This window comes from Polyodon spathula, chromosome 2 (assembly GCF_017654505.1).
Source record: "Polyodon spathula isolate WHYD16114869_AA chromosome 2, ASM1765450v1, whole genome shotgun sequence".
Lineage (NCBI taxonomy): Eukaryota > Metazoa > Chordata > Actinopteri > Acipenseriformes > Polyodontidae > Polyodon > Polyodon spathula.
This window is the reverse complement of record NC_054535.1, coordinates 61,706,395-61,725,927: the sequence shown is the minus strand read 5'-3', so window position 1 is coordinate 61,725,927 and position 19,533 is coordinate 61,706,395. Positions and strand designations below refer to the sequence as shown.

The 19,533-nt window shown below is 36.7% G+C and overlaps 1 protein-coding gene across 4 annotated transcripts in view; it reads right to left on the bottom strand.

Moving 5' to 3' along the window:
- The window catches only part of LOC121298961 (E3 ubiquitin-protein ligase RNF38-like), a 142,228-nt gene that overhangs the window by 85,200 nt on the left and 37,495 nt on the right, over positions 1 to 19,533 (bottom strand). The window contains exon 1 of one of the 4 annotated variants that reach the window (XM_041226378.1): positions 13,841 to 13,910. The exons of the other annotated variants lie outside the window; for them this stretch is intronic. The gene's annotated coding sequence lies outside the window, so the exon portion shown is untranslated. Of the gene's footprint in view, positions 1 to 13,840; positions 13,911 to 19,533 lie in introns of those variants that run through there. 4 annotated transcript variants of the gene reach the window in all.

Below are 19,533 nucleotides of genomic sequence, written 5' to 3'. Positions count from 1 at the left end.
AGTTCACTTTTAGAGGATGCCACAATGATAAATAATTTGCTTTATTTATGCATTCATTTAAAATTGAGTCATTTAGTTTGGTATGTAACTATTCACAAACCACAATTTCCAACATCCTTAAATTTACAGTTTGGAGGTACTATACAGTTACAACTACGGTACAACTACAAAAAAAACAACAAAAAAAAAAAAAAAAACAAAAAAAAAACGATTTCAATTTAAAAATCGCCAACCATGTGTAATGAACCTTGTTTTAAACCTTGCATGTAAAAAGTTATGAAAATCTCAAAAGTTCTTGTAGTTCATATTTATGGTTCGTGTAAATGTTTCAAAAGAGTGACTACAACCTTTGTACATTATTTGTAATAGGTTGTCAGTTTGTCCTCAGATATAGGCGAACTTAAAGACAAGCATTTTCTTCAAAGTAAATAACATTTTAGATTACATTTTTAGTGCTGAGTTTTCCCTAGGGTTGTTAGCATCAGTAGGTTTCTGACGAATATCCAATATAACATACAGCAGCCTTTAAACACTGGCACTTCTCATGAGTTAACGTTTTCTTTTGAATCCAGACTGATTGTGTCTAAGAGGCAATCTCATTATTTCTTATCTTTCATCTATTTTCACATCACTGTGTACAATACACATCCTAGCTACATACATTTAGTTGATTAACCCAGGGTTCTCACCAGGAATTATTTATTCACTGCGTGGTGGTGGGAGGAGCGAATATCCTCCGCTTGGCACTTTCTTTCATTCTGCAAAATGATTTTAAAAAATAATAACTAAATAAACAAGCTGTTTTTCTCCCATCGTGTTGCCGACTGCAGATGAAAAGATGTAAAATACATTCAGAAAGGAATACCATTTAATTGTCCTTCTTAAATCGCATACCTTGACCCCCCCCCCCCCCCCCCCCCCCCCCAAAAAGAAAAAACACACAAAAAAAACCCACCTATGACCAGCAAAGAAAAACGCCGACATGCAGTGCTGAGAAGTTATCTAACTGAATTCGAAAACACTTTCTCATTATGATTGTTTGATACTGAAAAAATGCGTACATTTCAAACTTTGCATATGATTCATATAGCTTTATACAGGGCATATTTGTACCAAATATCTCAAAGCAATCACAAACACATTTGAGTGAGTCGACGGGGCTAACGAACCACCCTGGCTGTACTAGTGTATGAACTATCCTTAAGAGTGCAGAAAATATAAACCGTGTTCACTGTGCTGTATGGTGCATAACCACAGAACTGTATAAGAACAATAACCGCAGAAAGATGGACACACATTTTCTCACATTTTTATATGGCACAACTGCAGCTCCATAATCGGAAATAAATATATATTTTTTTTTTAGATGCAAAATTCAGTGTTCAATGTCCTTTCTCCCCAAAACACGATACACACCATGATACAAACATAATCATTAAAATTAAAAATGACTAGACAAGATTCAGAACTGGGCAGACACATGGCAAATGACATTTAATAGAGAAAAGTGTAAGGTTCTGCACGCAGGAAATAAAAATTTGCATTATAGATATCATATGGGAGATACTGAAATTGGAGAAGGAATCTATGAAAAAGACGTAGGAGTTTTTGTTGACTCAGCAATGTCTTCATCTAGACAACGTGGGGAAGCTATTAAAAGGGCCAACAAGATCGGATATATTGTGAAAAGTGTTGAATTTAAATTAAGGGAAGTAATGTTAAAACTGTACAATGCACTAGTAAGACCTCATCTTGAATATTGTGTTCAGTTCTGGTCACCTCGCTACAAAAAAGATATTGCTGCTCTAGAAAAAGTGCAAAGAAGAGCGACCAGAATTATTCCGGGTTCTAAAAGGCATGTCATATGCAGACAGGCTAAAAGAATTGAATCTATTCAGTCTTGAACAAAGAAGACTACGCGGCGACCTAATTCAAGCATTCAAAATTCTTAAAGGTATTGACAATGTCGACCCAAGGGACTTTTTCGACCTGAAAAAAGAAACAGAGATGCCAACATTTGAAAATGGAAATCCTAGCACCTGGTGAGCGAAGCATCAAGAAAACCCTAGCATTACCTAACCACGCCCGCTTCACGCACTTAAGGAGAAAATCAATCGATATCCAACAATATAATGCTTAGACAGAAATCTAAGTCAGAGCTAATTATTTAATTGTAATAAAAATACAGGTTTTATTAAAATCATAGTTTTATGTCTGTGCCCCAGTAAGACCTCTTTCTTGACCGTGACTCAAATTACAGCTTTTCAAAAAACAGTAGACAAGGAGTTCATCTGAGATTCATCAGTACATGTTATCTTTCTAGTAATAGATATAATATATATATATATATATATATATATATATATATATATATATATATATATATATATATATATATATATATAGCATATATATATATATATATATATATATATATATATATATATATATATATATATATATATATATATCACAAAACTGTACCTAATACTATAACTTAAAGTTGAACTAAAATATAGGCATATAAGCTAGTCTTGGCAATTCTCAATCTAGAAACTAAGCAAAAATGGCATTTAATTTCAGCCAAAAAAAAAAAAAAAAAGCTTTTTACCACTACAGATTATTATGCTAAGGATACAAAAATGTAAACTAAAGTACACAATTCAGTGTCTGTGATGGCCGGTCAATGTTATGGCTTATTCACATATATAACTTAGTATAAGTGGCACTCTTGCACTTCATCAGTACAGACTTATTGTACACAGCTTCATAGCATTTCTTTTCCACAGACAAGAGCTTCAGCTTCTGTACACAAATAACTTTTAGGGTTTTCCTAGATAGATTTGGGTGGAACTCTGTTTGAACTTTACGCACAATGCTGAATATTCTCTCTGTGTCTGCATTGCTGTGGGGTATTATCAATATAGTTAGCATCACCATGGCCAACAATGCAAACGTTGGCTGGCTTGTTACAGGATTGAAAATCCTCCCTATCTTGTACCAGGAAACATCTGCCCTGTCTGACCGAAGAATATCTTCAGGAATGTTCTCTACTTGGTATGCAACAAACTCATTTTCCAAATGATCGAGCCTATCAACTGAGACCAAATCAAATCTTCTGACAAAATACATCACAGATTCAAATTTGACATTTGTCCTTTGACCGATGTCAGCCACTTCTGCATGTTTTAAAAGCTCTTCATGCAATGGCAATTTGCTGGTAATATAAGAACTGGCCTCTGCGTAATACTCTCAGACAGAGTTAAACAATATATTTTTCTCTTCTTTAGAGAGCTTCCCTCCCTCCTTGCATTCCTCTAAGCACTGTCTGGTTTTGGTGCCAATCACTAGATGATCTCTGTTCCTCTGATTCTTTCTGTCCCTTACATTAATTGTAGACCTGACACTAGTGATTGCTACAGGCTTAATGAATTTGCTGAGAAGGAGTAAATGCAAGGAATCCAATTCTCGTTTTAGAACCTGAATAAACGGCTCTTCTCTCTGCAGAAGTGCATTTAAGCCCTCAAAACATGGTAAGAAGGCTTGGAGAAACAGACAGGTTAGCTTCACTAGGGGATTTTCTAGGCTGCGCTGTATTCTACAGAACCTGGTGTCTGGCTTGCCAGCTGGTATTGTAGGTTTTACACCACTCTTCTTGCTAACAACTATCTTCTCCTTCAACCTTTCTGAAAAACAAGCAATAGATTTTAAGTCTACAGATAGGTATCTTATACTTCTATCCTTTGCATACAATACTTATGTTATTATTTTACTGTAATCTTCATTTTGACATTTAATCATTAGTAATGTAGTGTTAGTTTGCATTAATTAATATTGCTGACCTTTAATACTAGAAAAACACATATAGACTGTACAGTGACTACTTTTAAAAACACATATTAAAATAAAACTAAAATGCAATTTCACACAAATAGAAAAAAATAGAAGCTATTATTTTTAAAAGAAAGATTAGTGTAACTACTCTTTTTAAAATATTCCATTATAATAGACTAGACTGTACTAACAGATTATATGGTACCTTGATTAGGTGCAGAAGACACCTTACCAGCCTTCAATTTCACACTGACAGAGTCATTGAACAATTCACTTGAGGTCACAACTTGGCCTACCAATAATTGAAAGCATGTTACCATAAGGCGTTTTCACAAACAAACGTACAGTTGTCTAAAAAAAGTACAAGTCAAAAACAAAATGTATTTTCTGATTAAATTAGGTACAAATTATTTGTTTTCCATGTCCATAAATATACACCAAACAAACATGGCATTTTGAAAATAAATCTAGTCTGGCAGCACAAAATAGTTACACATACTTTTACTAGCTTCTGCCACTGCAGAGGATGGCTTGCGTGGATGCCCTTTAGTCATGGCTGGCTCACTAGACTTGGCTTTATTAGCTACCTTGCTGGGACCTGATGAAATGCAGAAAACAATTACCATTCATTATTGACCATCAAACTAAAAAACACTGCTTTAAAATGATATAATACAGTATAATGAAAGCATAGTTTAGGTCTATACCTTTGTTTACTTTGCAGAATTCCACTAGTGCTGGCCACTGCTGCAGCAATCTATCAATACACTTGCCCAGGCTGAGTCACCTACAGTAATTCATGGAAAAGGCAAGACATCTCCGTTATTTAAATAAAATCAAATGGTATGTATGGTATTACACTGCACTGCTAGAAACTACAACCAAGCTATTTTAGTAATTTATCGACACATTAAAATCAGAAACAGTATTTAGTATGGTCGCTCTGACCTGGATTAATTAGAATGCTTTTCTAGAAAGCGGTTTGTGTGTGTAGACAGGGCCTTAATGTACAATACTTTTCATATATACACATACAAGTTATTCTTAAGCACAAACCTGGTGTTCACGTTTCAAAATCTTTCTTGCTTCGGTGCCACACAAGTTCTGGCACTGTTTCAACTGCTTGTGCCGCTTGCCACTTTTGTCTAGATAGTAATATATGTTAATCAGGAGTTCGTCGATTCTTGCTGGTAATCTCTTTGCAGCCGACTGGGCAGCAATGTGAATTAAATGACAGGGACAACCCTGTACATGGACAGAACTGTTCTCCATTTTTACATAGGCAGCTACACCTTTATGTACACCCAGCATTACCTCTGCATTATCTGCTCCAAATGCAACACAATTTTTCCACGGTATTTCAAATGACTTCAATACTGTATCCACAGTCTTAAAGATATTTTCTCCGGTTAATATACCCTCGCATGATGGTAAAGCAAGCAGCTGCGTTACCACTTTGCCAATTTCTTCACTGAAGTAACGTTTTACAACTGGGTACAACGGAGTCTCGATGTCACTACTGCCGTCGGTTGAAATGGCAAAAAAATAACTTTTCAAAACCGAGGCCTGTTCAGTAGCTGAAACAGATGCTAAAGTTTCAACGATTGCTGTCGTTTTTCTCCTTGCACAGCCATACTTGGAAGCACTTTTACTATCAGGAAAAGCCACTTTCACAAGTGGGCCTATGTGATCTGCAACAGCAATTGGTAAATTGTGCTCTAAAATGAAGTTCGTAAAAACAGCCTCAGCTTTAAATCACGTCATTTTCGCCATCTGTTTAAAAAAAAAAACAATCCAATGATCTATTTTCCTGAGCTCCCTGTGAATTACTCTCATGTTTCAAGGTTCTGACGTGTTCATCAATATAATTTATTCCCCCATGCTTGACACTTAAATCGCACCTGCAGTACTGACAGTAATGATGTTCCGATACCATCTTTTTTTATGAATGTATACTTCTTGATGTAATCCTCTTTGAACCTTTGTGAATTCAGCCGCATTCTTTTTTGTGTTGCCATTTCCTTTATTAAAAACTGAATGAAAAAGTTACCGCTGCTATTTACCATTTGCTTGCTGCCGAGGTGCTTTTTGTTATATCTTGGCCGTCCAATCACTGAACGTCCCCCCCCCCCCCCAATAGTGGCAAAGCCTTGACTACCGTACATGTCCCATTGTAAATGGTCTAGGTACTGTGTGTTTTTTTTAACCACAAGCCAATCACAGCGCGTGAATCGGATACAAAAATGGGAACGCGGAAACCCACACCATCATTAACACAGGAGCACTGACGCAAGTCTAATTTAAAAAAAAAAACATATATATATATATTTTTTTTTTTAACTTGGCCCGTATCACCGTGGCAGTTGGCATGTCTGAAGAAACAAGGGCCAGGGGTTACAAATGGAGATTAGACAAAGGGGCATTCAGAACAGAAAATAGGAGACACTTTTTTACACAGAGAATCATGAGGGTCTGGAACCAACTCCCCAGTAATGTGGTTGAAGCTGACACCCTGGGATCCTTCAAGAAGTTGCTTAATGAGATTCTGGGATCAATAAGCTACTAACAACCACACGAGCAACATGGGCCAAATGGCCTCCTCTCGTTTGTAAACTTTCTTATGTTCTTACGTTAAATACAACTCAAATGATTGTTTCTTTCAATAACTCGCTATACGCCAGGCTTCTAATTAAACAAAATCCGAAATATCCACCGAGCCAGTCGGCGTGCAGTATCACAGTCGTGTGACTATTATGGCAGCGCCCAGGAGGTACAGTAGCGTATCTATCTTGTAAATTGTGATTTTATGATTAAATGATGAATGTTAAACAAGAAAAATGCAACAAAGCCAATTTTCTAACCAGGTGTAGCAATGGTGAATAAGCATTCAAAAATAATGCTAGAAAACTGTTACTCGATCGGAACTGTGAAACCTCCCGTCATCTCCTTTGCAATGCCAACCCCACTTAATGGTGTTTTATGTTTGTGTTCTCACTCTAAGTGGGGCACAAAGTTTATCGTTTTAATTTACTGAAACGCACTGCATCTTTAGAAGTAAGTGTAAAGTCATTTTACAAAAATGTGGAGATTTATACATTACAACCCTGACGAAAGATGTCATTAGCAAAGGGGGCCAGTTGTACTAACAAAGTCAAACAATAGGTCACGTTTTACTAAACATTTTAAAACTAATGAGTTATTTTAAGCAGTATGTTGCTTAAAATATAATAACACAACATTCATAATAAAGTTGAGTTCTTATCTATAAACAGTAGGACGTTTAAAGTTTGGGACTCGCTGTCTGTAGATTGGTGTTGTTTACTTTATTGTCAGCATATTTTAAGTGACTGAAAGCTGACTCGGATGATAGTGACTCGGGGTCGACACTCGGACTACAAGTACACACACACACACACACACACACACACACACACACACACACACAGTGCCTTGCAAAAGTACTCGGACCCCTGACCAATTCTATCATATTACTGAATTACAAATGGTACATTGAAATTTCATTCTGTTCGATATTTTATTTTAAAACACTGAAACTCAAAATCAATTATTGTAAGGTGACATTGGTTTTATGTTCGGAAATATTTTTAAGAAAAATAAAAAACTGAAATATCTTGCTTGCATAAGTATTCAACTCCCACACATTAATATTTGGTAGAGCCACCTTTCGCTGCAATAACAGCTTTAAGTCTTTTGGGGTAAGTATGTACCAGCTTTGCACACAGTGTCGGAGTGATTTTGGCCCATTCTTCTTGGCAGATTTGCTCCAGGTTGTTCAGGTTGGTTGGACGATGCTTGTGGACCGCAATTTTCAAATAGTGCCACAGATTCTCAATGGAATTGAGATCAGGACTTTGACTGGGCCACTGTAGGACATTCACCTTTTTGTTCCTCAGCCACTCCTATGTTGCTTTGGCCTTGTGCTTGGAATCACTGTCCTGCTGAAAGGTGAATTTCCTCCTAAGCTTCAGTTTTTTAGCAGACTGAAGCAGATTCTTTTGCAGTATTTTCCTGTATTTTGCTCCATCCATTCTTCGTTCAATTGTAACAAGATGCCCAGTCCTTGCTGATGCGAAGCATCCCCACAGCATGATGCTGCCACCACCATACTTCACTGTAGGGATGGTGTGTCTTGAGGCATGGGCAGTGTAGGTTTGCGCCACACATAGTGCTTTGAGTTTTGGCCAAAAAGCTCGATCTTGGTCTCATCTGACCACAAAACCTTTTCCCACATTGCAGCTGGGTCACTCTCATCCTTTCTGGCAAACTCCAGACGTGTGTTTTCAGATGGTACTTTTTGAGTAACGGCTTCTTTCTTGCCACCCTCCCATACAGGCCATTGTTATGCAAAGCTCTTGATATGGTTGATACTGGTGCACCATTACTCCACTCCCAGCCACTGAACTCTGTAGCTCCTTCAAAGTGATTGTTGGCCTCTCTGTGGCTTCTCTCACAAGTCTCCTTCTTGTTTGAGCGCTGAGTTTTGAGGGACGGCCTTTTCTTGGCAGTGCCTGGGTAGTGTGATGCAGCTTCTACTTCCTGATTATTAATCCAACTGTGCTCACTGGGATATCCAAACACTTGGATATGATTTTGTACCCTTTCCCTAATCTATGCATTTGTATTACTTTATCTCTAACTTCTGTAGAATGCTCTTTGGTCTTCATTTTCCTTCAGATTCACAGCCTTACTAATGATCCTTCAACAGTGGGGTTTTTATCCAGAAAATGTGACAGCAACTTTAATGGTTCACAGGTGGAGGCCAATGGTAAGGTAATTGTGTCCTCGTTAGGGCAATTTCTTTCATCGGTCCAAACTGGGAACTTCCACGGCACAGGGGTTGAATACTTATGCAAACAAGATATTTTAGTTTTTTATTTTTCTTAAAAATATTTCCCAACATAAAACCAGTGTCACCTTACAATAATTGATTTTGAGTTTAAGTGTTTTAAAATAAAATATCAAACAGAACGAAATTTCAATGTACCATTTGTAATTCAGTAATATGAGAGAATTGGTCAGGGGTCTGAATACTTTTGCAAGGCACTGTGTGTGTGTGTGTGTGTGTGTGTGTGTGTGTGTGTGTGTGTGTTGTGTGTGTGTGTGTTGTGTGTGTATATATATATATATATTATTATAATATATATATTATATATATATATAAACATTATATTTACACATATATCATTTACACAATGCTGCTTTTCTTACAGTAACTAGCCTGAAGGGAAACATCTGCTTGCTTTAGCTTTACAGTACAATGCTTTCACCTGAAATGCAAATGCAGGCCTTAACTTCTGGCATTACGTTCATAATACAGTATAAGCCCTTGTTATTGCCAGATATTCAAATCACTCTTGAAATGAAGTAGATTCCCTGAAGTAGGACTAGGAAGAGGGCAGCACAATTGAGACAATGTGACAGCTGAGTTTTCTAACAGAGCGGACTAACCTAGAGCAGGGCCTGGAAAAGCTCAGTACTACGAATGTGCTTTTGGTACATTTTTATAAACATTTAAATGCTTTGCAGGTGTCAGTGTTTAAACGTTTAAACCATATCTACACACACACTGTTTATATTCCATTCTGATGTACACCGACAGCCCTGCTTAGTATTTTCCAAGCAAAGAAACCCTAAATAAGCAAATAACGTTTTAACATCGCAAACACTTAACTACAAAGTAAAAATAAAAACATGTACACACCAAAGTATATATTGAAATTGGGGCTGTCCCTCAATTCACATTTTGGAATAGTTAATTAACTGGTACATTAAATCAGTAGATTCATCTGTGCACATTTTTAATAAAGTTAACAATCTTATAGCAGCTGTCCTGCATGTAAAACTAAAATGGAAATTTTTACTTTTTAAAAGCATTTGTATTATTATTTATATCTTAGTAAATGTCTCTCTTTGTATTTGTACTGCACTATTGAGGTGTACCTGTGCTGGCTTTGTGGGCACAAAGTAAATTTTTTTACACATTATATTATACTTAAAGAACAAAACAAAACCAATAATAATAATTACCAGAAAAAAAAAAAAAACAGCCTACATACATTACAGAATCTACTGTTCATGGATCTTTTTTTTTTTTTTTTAAACAAATGATTTGCATAAAGGTACTGGTAAATTAAAGCCTATACATAATTTAACTTATGCATTCCCTGAAATATTGAAAATAAAACAACTTCCTTTTAAAATCGTGTTATTCATTTGCAGAGTCACCATCTACAGCATTATGTTTATTATGGATGTTTGCTTTTTACTGCATTAAGTACACCACCCATAGTAATTCTGAATGTGTTCATTTCATTTCAGCGTCAATTTTGGTTGGCATAATTATTTACATACCATGGTTTTCTCATGCAGTTCCTCCAAAATGTGGTTTTGCTTCATCCCTTTGTTTAGAGATGCAATTTTACTAAACACATAACAAACTTCAGAAAAAAAAACACTTAACCCATGTGTACCAAACCATACCACGCCCCTACAGCAACACACAGTGGACCAATGGGCGCCAGATCGACCAAGAATAAAGCCCGCCGCAATGTCAATCTTTGTGTTGCACCAATCAGACAAACCTTCCTTTTTATATCAGCCCTTATTATGGCACAAAGCTGTTGGATACGCGACAGTCTGCTGTATATGATGATAGTTTATATGTTTCAAACGTTTAAAATTCCCATCCCTACTCACTACAGCCCTTGGCGCCTTGTCACAAGTACTGCAGCTTGCTGTTTGTTGCTCTTAGTCACACACACCTGGTACCTGAACTCTTGTTTTTTAGCCCTTTCCACAAACCAGTGCAAAGCAGGTCAATATTTTCCATCCATCAGATTCTTCAAGCTCACACTATGTTTAAACAATGTCAGTGTGTGATATTGCACAATAAATAATGACAAAGACCAGCCTTGAAAAAAATAATAAATCAAAACATGGCTTTGTGTGAAAAACCAAAAAACAAATGGCTTCAGTTTATTCTAGCAATATTGGGTATAAAAGCTGAAAATATAAAACACATTGGGGTTAGTCGTTACTGTAATTCCCTCTTCGCGTAATCATTCTTGCTCTTAAAAAAAAAAAAAAAAAAAAGAAGGATTTAATACACCAGTGCTCCAGGTAAGGTTTTGGGTCATTAAGTAATTTACTCTCCAATTTAAAAACTACGTGCGTAAATTGTATTTTGGTTGAGTAAAATGCAACATTACCTTGAAGTCATTAGTACTTCCAATACATATAGTACATGCTGTAATGCCAACTTACTGGAAATGCATTAACCATTGTCTTACATTTAAACTATAATAAACTACTGATCTTATTTAGTCCTGCCTTAATAATATCTGAGAAGTTGCTACTCCCGATATAGCTAGCTACTGCTTTCACCAGTCACAAACACCATTACAAGCGAGTGATTCAACCATATTTTTATTTTATTTTTATTGAAAACATAGACTTATTGGTCACGTGTTCCTGGCAATTCCCAGACAAGCTATAAACTGTCCCGTCATTTCTCTAGCTTCCGCATGCAGTTATTCACAATTGGTCATTGAGTCGCCGGGAACCAACGAAGTACAAGAAGCTTGATAACATGCGAACTCAAGCTGTGCAGCAAAACTGCTATGTGTATCTTTACCGTTAATTTAAACACCTTGCATACTTCATATTTTATCAATTGCTAAAATACCCAGTTGATGCACTTGACAGAGCTCAAGAATGAAGGAGAAAACAGTTACACCCATCTGCGTTGTCAAGACTACACTCTAAACTCTTCGTAAACATTCTTGTTAATCACCGAAATAAACCTGCCTAAACGTAGGAGGACAACCATCCAAAGAGAGCCCCTACTGAGAATCATTTTCATAATGTGAAACTAGGTAGGCTATCTGATCAAGATGCTGGGAGACAGTAAATGGGATTTAGACTACATACACAACATTTAAAGAACCAAAGAACCAAAATAATGCATAAAATTCCCACCCCCCCCCCCCCCCCCCCCCCCCCCCCCCCCCCCCCCCCCCCCCCCAAAAAAAAAAAAAAAAATGAATACCACTTGCTAGGTAACTGTATTTTACAACTTAAAATGCTCCACAAAACAAAATATAAGAGATAGCTTCTGGCAGGTCTGGTGCCAGTCAGTTTCGCCTGAAGTTTTTATTCATCTTGACAAAGCATAACCCACACTGTTATTTCAAAGTTACACACCTGAATGAGTGACCTTTATTTGATATAATCTATAAACCAAAACAGATGGAATTGGGGATACACTGATATATTCCAATCCAGTATAACAAGCATTCTTATGTACCTCATCAAGTAGTCAACTAGAGGGTGTAAGCAGTTTGGTTGATTATCTTACACACACACAACCACAAGTACGTAGCTTTAAAAGAAAAACTTACTAAACTCATGTTAGAATAATAAAATGCATGTTTTAATCAAAGCAGGTTGAGATTTGGTTTCCAATAAGACATCAGAATAATAAACCTGTATTCAGTTTAGGTGCCCACATTGAGGGCTATTACCTTCAGAGAGTCTATAGCAACAATTGCATGTACCCTTCTTCTACAGTGCTTGATGTGGGGCTGTCTAAACGTGCAGACTCTAAAAGGAAACAATGGTATACAGCTGCAGCATTAATTACATGTTTGTGACATTTATTTAAAAAGACACAAAGTTTTTAAAAGTTGATGCCACCTTTGTTTGGGAGGAATTTGTTGTTATAATTTATTTATACTAAAAGCACTAGCTTGGTTTTAACGTCGCTACATAAAACACCGGTACCTAAAGAAATAGAGACATTACAGTATTATTATAGGAAAACAGTTCTAGTATAGCTTTTAACAACAATACAATCAATATAGACTGGTATAGTAAAAGGCTGCACGTTTTCTTTCCACTACCACCCCACGTTGGCTGTGTTATATTGTTCAAAGTCAGTTACCGGGTACCACTTTAAAAAGCTATTCCAACCACGAAAAACAATGCATAGAAGTAACACTCCACTAATGGTCTTGTAAAGAAATAATACCCAAACCTGAAAAATCGGATATCCTAACACCACTAAAAACGTACCATAACGTTACGTTTGCCATAATAAAACACACATATGACCACTCTCTTTCACAGCTTTTTCTTCCCCTCTCCCTCCAGTCCCTTTTTACTTTCTACAAACCCAACAACCCACGAAAAACGATCACTTCCCTAGACTATTAACAATGTTATCCTATCAAATCGCACAGGCAGGTCCACTTTCACACTAACCAACCAGTGCGCAGGTTGGAAGGCGGGCTTTAGCTCAATCGAGTGTAAACAGGCTAGTTTGAGAGCAGATACTGCAGTGGTCCTTTGTTTTCAATATCAGCAGCATGGACAGATAAAATATATTAGGCAGAGTGCTTTCAAAATAATGCTTGTTAAAAGGAAAGGAGAGAGGCAAAACGAATGCAGTTTTTTGTTGTTGTTATAGTTTAGAACACAAATTGGTCCAACCAAAATGTAACCCGAAGATTAGAGCTACCGTACTTGTTTTCATTATTATCCAACAAACCGATTCGTGTTCTGGTTTGAAAGGAACAAACTGCTTACAAATGCCATACAAATCAATCCAGTGGAGGAACTCAAAACCACAGAGAAATACGTTCAACATTTCACATTATGATTTATGATACACAATCTGGAATTAAGTTATAAATATCCACCAGTAACATAGTATCATATAGCGTCTATATTGCTTTAAATAAAGCCTACACACGCTATACATGAACCTAAAATGTGGTGTTTGCACATCAGTTACCCAGACTACAATAACAGCTTAATTAAATCACGAGGGTTAAAATAAATCAGTGTAAATATGAAAATAAATAAATAAATGTAAATATGAATTTATAATAAGATTGCAATATACTATACATGTTGATGAAATCGAACACTGGATTCAATAGGTTTTAACAATTATTACAAAACAATGGGATTTTCCGAGTGTTACCTGTTTTCTTTTGGTGAAATAGTGATGATGACAATTAAAACGAGTGAGCCCCGCTCGCCGCCCTCCTTTGAAGGCAGCTTCCAACATCGATCATCAACCACCTCCCCGCCTCTCACCCCACCCAGTCGCGGTACAGCAGACAAGCCGGCAGTCCTTGAACCAGACCAAAACTCATCACCCTGCTGGTCCAACACACGGTGCTAAACTCCAGAGCGAAGCACCACAGATCCAGCACCTACTACAAAACCCCACGAATGTAATCGTAAGAATGTCAGTTCAGTGGGAGACGGAGACTGCATTTCACAAATGAACTTCATTGCTATAGACGTCTTCAGATAGAAAGGGAATAATTTGATATATTCTATAGTTCGAAAAAGAAGTCATCTATTTTTGAGCCCTAATGGGAACAACCACGCATTCATGCTTTAATAAAATAGGGGGTTATATATAATATAATATATATAATATATACGATATAATATAATATATATATATGATATATATATATATAATTTGCAAAATATTCTACAATGTTTTCCCTTGGCTAACACAAGCTTTCACCATTGCTAAAAAGCTTTAATAAACTGTATTTCATTAAAATAACATGTTATAAGCTTTTGCTGCAATGTACAACATATTTTCCCTAATATTTTTTAAACTACAGACACATAAAAGATGTTCACTTGTTTGCTAGCTCTTTAGATTTAATAAAGTTATTTTCCAATAACATGTTTTGGCTTATTGTCAATCAGGAGAGACAGACAGGAAATACAATTACTTTTAAACGTTAACAAAATATTATTAAACAATATTATACAGCGACGTGAAAAAGTATTTGCTCTCGGTCTGATTTTCTGCTTTTTTTACATATTTTTGACACAATGTTATCAGATCTTCAACCAAAATCTAATATTAGATAAATGGGGCCCTGAGTGAACAAATAACACAAAATGTTGATACTTATTTCATGTATTTATTAAAGAAAGTTATGCAACACCCAATACCCCCATGTGAAAAAGTAATTGCACCCTTAGACTCAACAACTGGTTACGCCACCTTTAGCAGCAATAACTGCAACCAAACACTTCCTGTAGTTATTGATCAGTCTCTCAGAGCACTGTGGAGGAATTTTGGCCCACTCCTTCACGCAGAACTGCTGCAACTCACTGACATTTGTGGGTTTTTGAGCATAAAGTAGTGACATGCTAATATCAATGCCAATGTTAATATAATTTCAGACATGCTAATTCTAATGCTGAATGCTTAATATGAAATTTAAGAGAAGGATTGAGGGACAATTATGGACTGTGTACTATGAAAACATTTAGCGCCACAGACAAAACAATATTTACTGTGTTATTACAAGATATCTTTGCGTTATTTTATAATAATTATTGCGTTATTATGGCATATCAATATATACAGTGCCTATAGAAAGTCTACACCCCTTTGAATTTTCTTTTTTTCACATTTTGTTGCGTCAGTGCCTCAGAGTTTCATGCATTTAAATGAGGGTTTTCTTCCTCTTACCTACAAACCATACTCCATACTTAAGGGGAAAAGTTTTTATTGAGTAAAAAATTACATATTAAAAATACAAAACTGAAAGATCATAATTGGATAAGTCTCCACCCCCCTGAGTTAATACTTGGTGGAAGCACCTTTAGCAGCAATTACAGCTGTGAGTACATTGGGATAGGTCTCTGCCAACTTTCACACCTAAATTTGGCAATATTTGACAATTCTGCTTTACAAAACTGTTCAAGCTCTGTCAAGTTCCTTGGGGAGCGTTGATAGACAGCAATCTTCAAGTCATGCCACAAATTTTCGATTGGATTTAGGTTGGGGCTCTGACTGGGCCACTCAAGGACGTTTACCTTTTTGTTCCTTAGCCACTCCAGTGTAGCTTTGGCTGTATGCTTTGGGTCGTTGTCATGCCGAAAGGCATACTTCCATCCCAGTTTCAGCTTTCTTGCAGAGGGCAGCAAGTTTTCCTCAAGGACCTCTGTACTTTGCTCCATTCATTTTCCCTTCTATCCTGACAAGTGCCCCAGTCCCTGCCAATGAGAAACATCCACATAACATGATGCTGCCACCACCATGCTTCACAGTAGGGATGGTGTTCTTTGGGTGATGCGCTGTGTTGGATTTGTGCCAAACATAACACTTTGCATTTTGGCCAAAAAGTTCCATTTTAGTTTCGTCAGACCACAACACTTTTTGACACATGACTACAAAATCTCCTGTTTTTCTGCATACTTCAAACGGGACTCAAGGTGGGCTTTCTTAAGTAATGGCTTCCTTCTTGCCACCCTACCATACAGGCCAGATTTGTCGAATGTTTGGGATAGTGTTGTCACATGCACACTTTGACCAGTCTTGGCCATAAAAGGCGATAGCTCCTGCAAAGTTGCCACTGGTCTCTTGGTTGCCTCTCTGATCAGTCTCCTTCTTGTTTGGTCATCCAGTGTGGAGGGGCGGTCTGATCTAGGCAGGGTCTTGGTGGTGCCATTCACCTTCCACTTCTTAATAATCGTCTTGATCGTGCTCAAAGGGACATTCAAGGCCTTTGATATATTTTTATACCTATCCCCTGATCTGTGCCTTTCAACAACTTTGTCCCCAAGTTCTTCTGAAAGAGCCTTAGTGCTCATGGTTGAGTCTTTGCTTTGAAATGCACTACCCAGCAGAGGGAACATACAGAAACTGCTGAATTTATCCTGAAATCACGTGAATCAGTACAATTTAACACAGGTGGAGGCCACTTAACTTGGTGTGTGATTTTGAAGGTGATTGGTTACACCTGAGCTAATTTAGGATTGCTATTACAAGGGGGGTGGACACTTATTCTACCAAGCTATTTCAGTTTTTATTTTTAATTAATTTTCTACAAATTTTTAGAATATTTTTTTCACTTGCAAGTTGTGGGGGTAGGATGTGTACATAAATGAAAAAAAAAAACACATTAATTCCAGACTATAAGGCAAAAAAGTGAACATTTTGAAAAGGGGGTGTAGACTTTCTATAGGCACTGTATGTATTTTTTTTTTACTGATGCTTTTATCCAAGTGACTTACAATTAGTTATTTTACATCCCTTTTACAATTTCTGGAACCCATTTCTACAGTTGGTTTTTCTTTACAGTATGTACAGGGTAGTTGAGGGAGGGGAGTTGCATTTACTGCATACTTTACCATTGAGATCTAAAAATCACCGAAAACCAAGGCACTCCTTCAACACGGAACAATGAAGGTGCAGATACTTTCTTCACCCCTATCGTTTGTAAAGTCTTGAAGAAACAACCACTGATTCCAAAAAGCACCCTTTATTCATATAATGAAGATTTTACTTGATACCTCTGTATAAGTACTGCAAAGAGTGCTACGGGTTTCCCCTTTATCTTTTCAAATGCTATTCTATTGTAGCATCTGAATATGATTTGGAAGAGGGTACATGAAGTCTCTATCTTCTGAATTGTCAGGCAATGGGAGTTATACTGAACCAAATGTTTCTCTGTCGCCGTAAAACCTGCCGAGAGAAGCTCGGAGACGTCAGGCCCGGGGAATAAATAAATATTTGTCCTGGGTGCTCACCTCCAGGCTTCATCAGGTTTCCCCGGGTGCCTCAGGGCGGGTTTTAGAATATGTATGAACATCATTTATATATTTTATCATGTAATAAATGAAACTACAAAAAGATATTCAAAGTCTACCGGAAGCCATAACAGTAGTATAGCATTTCCTGTTAGATTTCAAATTGTCACTGTGGTAGGAAATGGCATTGCGGTGACGTCAGGCCAGAATGAGGAAGCGCACACAGATCAGGTAACTGCAGTTCAAAAAAGAGGACGCTTTGCGCCATTTATTTAACAAAAATAAATAAAATATTTGAACAAAAACAAAACACTGCTCAGAGTGAAAATAAAGGTTTTAAATAAAACAAATCACGAACACCAAAATACAAATATAGGTAAGGCTGGGCGATCGCCTTCACTGTTCCTATATCTTTCTTTTAAATTAATCTCTCCTGTCGCTCTCCCGAACACCCACCTGAAGTGCAGACAGCTGCAGGTATTTATACAGGTGATCATCTCCCGATAAATTAATCACTTAATTAATTCGGGAGATGGCCACCTTCTGCACGAGGTTTAACTATTAACGTGGAAGGGCTTCCCGTCCACACTGCAACAAAATACAAAAACCATACCTACGGCCCCGCGGTCAAAACAATAACAACACACACAGCGTTCCGCCGTCATATATATACAAAATAAACTCCATACAATAAACAAACAATAAACAAATACAAAATAACACAGGGGGGAGGGGAGAACCTAGTTCTAAAAATAAACAAACTGAACAGGACTGTTCGTCCTGTTAGTCACATTTTTTTATTTTTGTCTGTATATGGGAAACTACAAAGTGGTATGTAATTCAATATGTTAACATAACATTATTCAGCAGGTTTCATTGGTTTAAATAAAGCTGAACAGTTTTAGTTATTAGAGCATGGCAATGTCAAATAACACTATTTGTCAACTATTCATACCTTACAAGTTACAAGAACAAAGTTTCATGACTTGGATGGGGCAAAATGCCCATGTTAAAAACATTCATAATCAATTTCCAAAGGAATTAAACATATTTTTAAAACTACTGCCACAAGGCAGTCGTGATTGAAAAAAACTGCATTTTGCCCCTTCCTACCCTGTTACTTCCATCATGTACCATTGTTTTTAACTAATAACTATTTTGAAAGCACAGAATAAACAATACATTCAGTTATAGTACAGTTGCAGGCAAACTTATAGGCACTGAGTAACAGGAAGCTAGCATGGCATTTAGTCTTGAATTACAAATATGTTTTTGTCAATGCTGGCAAAGCAACACTGATAACGGGAGCAGTTGGTCTTTCCTTGCAATGTACAGCAGTTCTGAGTCATCTTAAAATAAGTTATAGGAACTCTGGAAGCCGCGCTCACTAGTGTTGCTTTTCTGGTCAACTGTCTAATGGGTCCATGTTATAATGCTCTCGAATGAGACGATCTTTTGGCACTGGATCACATAAAAACAAATCTGAACACACACATTTAACTTCATCCATACTGTACTTTGTGTAAATACAAATTTTTACATACTGTGAGGAGTCGACAGTTAACGTATATCCAGCCAATCAGATTAGCAGTCACTTAATAGGCAAGCAGGTGGAACTGTTTTTAAGGCACTGTATTTTGCAGTGTATGGCTTCCCTGGCTGAGACAGGGATATCCAGCCAATGGGATCAGTGCCATCACGAATCCCCTCCACAAAAAAATCTCACCGGCCACTTGCAAAAGCAAATAAATTCATAATTTAAAAATAAACAAAAAAATAAATAAATAAAATTGCATTACTCTCAGTGTCCCTGTGCTAGTGATCATGAGCTACATTGGTAAACATTGAGCTGACCTTTTTATCAGTCAGCATTTATTTTTACATTTTTTAGTCATTCAGGGACATAACATACTTAAATGTTTATTATTAAACAAATGTGAGTTTAAATTATTAGTAAGTACACGTTTCGATATGAAAGCTGTATTGTAGCCAACGTTTTCACTAAAGTAAAAAAAAAACGGAGAAACTATATATATATTATATATATATATATATATATAGTATATATATATATAATATATAAAGATATATATAATGACG